The sequence below is a fragment of the Petromyzon marinus genome, unplaced genomic scaffold (assembly GCF_048934315.1).
Source record: "Petromyzon marinus isolate PM22_M1 ecotype Great Lakes invasive population unplaced genomic scaffold, UKy_Petmar_22M1.pri1.0 PM_G_Scaffold_29, whole genome shotgun sequence".
Lineage (NCBI taxonomy): Eukaryota > Metazoa > Chordata > Hyperoartia > Petromyzontiformes > Petromyzontidae > Petromyzon > Petromyzon marinus.
The window spans coordinates 1,950,001-1,952,500 of record NW_027422861.1 but is presented as its reverse complement, the minus strand read 5'-3'; positions in this window follow the sequence as shown (position 1 = coordinate 1,952,500).

Here is a 2,500-nt window from a genome sequence, read left to right as displayed (position 1 = left end):
CTGTTAGGGTGGCACAGAAATCCCTCGGAATGGGAAAACGGGTCATTTTCGTGTTGCCACATTGCATGCGAACGGCATGAAACTTCCAGAGGCATTTGCAGCAGGAATGCATGTGCAGTCAAAAAAGTGAATATTTTTCACGGATAGACCCCGTGAAACGCTAGAAATTGGCGGCGATGTCTCTCTTGTGGCTCACGGGGCTGTTAGGGTGGCACAGAAATCCCTCGGAATGGGAAAACGGGTCATTTTCGTGTCGCCACATTGCATGCGAACCGCATGAAACTTCCAGAGGCATTTGCAGCAGAAATGCATGTGCAGTCAAAAAATTGAATATTTTTCACGGATAGACCCCGTGAAACGCTAGAAATTGGCGGGGATGTGTCTCTTGTGGCTCACGGGGCTGTTAGGGTGGCACAGAAATCCCTCGGAATGGGAAAAAACGGGTCATTTTCGTGTCGCCACATTGCATGCGAACCGCATGAAACTTCCAGAGGCATTTGCAGCAGGAATGCATGTGCACTCAAAAAATGTGATATTTTTCACGGAGAGACCCCGTGAAACGCTAGAAGTGGGCGGGGATGTCTCTCTTGTGGCTCACGGGGCTGTTAGGGTGGCACAGAAATCCCTCGGAATGGGAAAACGGGTCATTTTCGTGTCGCCACATTGCATACGAACCGCATGAAACTTCCAGAGGCATTTGCAGCAGGAATGCATGTGCACTCAAAAAAGTGAATATTTCTCACGGATAGACCCCGTGATACGCTAGAAATTGGCGGGGATGTCTCTCTTGTGGCTCACGGGGCTGTTAGGGTGGCACAGAAATCCCTCGGAATGGGAAAACGGGTCATTTTCGTGTCGCCACATTGCATGCGAACCGCATGCAACTTCCAGAGGCATTTGCAGCAGAAATGCATGTGCAGTCAAAAAAAAATTGATATTTTTCACGGATAGACCCCGTGAAACGCTAGAAATTGGCGGGGATGTGTCTCTTGTGGCTCACGGGGCTGTTCGGGTCGCACAGAAATCCCTGGGAATGGGAAAACGGGTCATTTTCGTGTTGCCACATTGCGTACGAACCGCATGAAACTTCCAGAGGCATTTGCAGCAGGAATGCATGTGCACTCAAAAACTTCTATATGTTTCACGGATAGACCCCGTGAAACGCTAGAAATTGGCGGGGATGTGTCTCTTGTGGCTCACGGGGCTGTTAGGGTGGCACAGAACTCCCTCGGAATGGGAAAAGGGGTCATTTTCGTGTTGCCACATTGCATAGGAACGCCATGAAACTTCCAGAGGCATTTGCAGCAGAAAGGCACGTGCACTCAAAAATTTTAATATTTTTCACGCATAGACCCCGTCAAACGCTAGAAGTTGGCGGGGATGTCTCTCTTGTGGCTCACGGGGCTGTTAGGGTCGCACAGAAATGCCTCGGAATGGGAAAACGGGTCATTTTTGTGTGGCCACATTGCATAGGAACGGCATGAAACTTCCAGAGGCATTTGCAGCAGGAATGCATGTGCACTCAAAAACGTCTATATTTTTCACGGATAGACCCCGTGAAACGCTATAAATTGGCGGGGATGTCTCTCTTGTGGCTCACGGGCGCTGTTAGTTAGGGTCGCACAGAAATCCCTCGGAATGGGAAAAGGGGTCATTTTCGTGTTGCCACATTGCGTACGAACGGCATGAAACTTCCAGAGGCATCTGCAGCAGAAATGCATGTGCACTCAAAAACGTCTATATTTTTCACGGATAGACCCCGTGAAACGCTAGAAATTGGCGGGGATGTGTCTCTTGTGGCTCACGGGGCTGTTAGGGTCGCACAGAAATCCCTCGGAATGGGAAAACGGGTCATTTTCGTGTTGCCACAATTGGCATACGAACGGCATGAAACTTCCAGAGGCATTTGCAGCAGAAATGCATGTGCACTCAAAAACGTGAATATTTTTTCACGGATAGACCCCGTCAAACGCTCGAATTTGGCGGGGATGTTTCTCTTGTGGGTCACGGGGCTGTTCGGCTCGCACAGAACTCCCTTGGTCCACCTGATTCGTGCATACAGGCAGCAACTAAAACTCTGTAAACCTGCTGTGAGGACATCTAAACAGTGGACCAGTGAGGCTGTGGAAGATTTGCGGGCGTGCTTAGACTGTACTGACTGGGATATGTTCACGACTGCTACCAATAGTCTGGATGAACTCACAGAGGCTGTGTACATCAGCTTCTGTGAGGACTGCTGTATCCCAACACGTACCAGGGTGAACTTTAACAACAACAAGCCCTGGTTCTCAGCAAAGCTCAAAAGGTTGAGGTTGGAGAAGGAGGAAGCGTTTAGGAGTGGGGATAGAGACAGATTCAAGGAGTCGAAGAACAGGTTTAGCAAAGCGGTGAGAGAGGCTAAACGACTGTACTCAGAGACACTAAAACACCAGTTCTCTACTAACGACGCTGCTTCTGTCTGCCAAAGGGCTCAGGCACATCACCAACTACAAACCCAGAG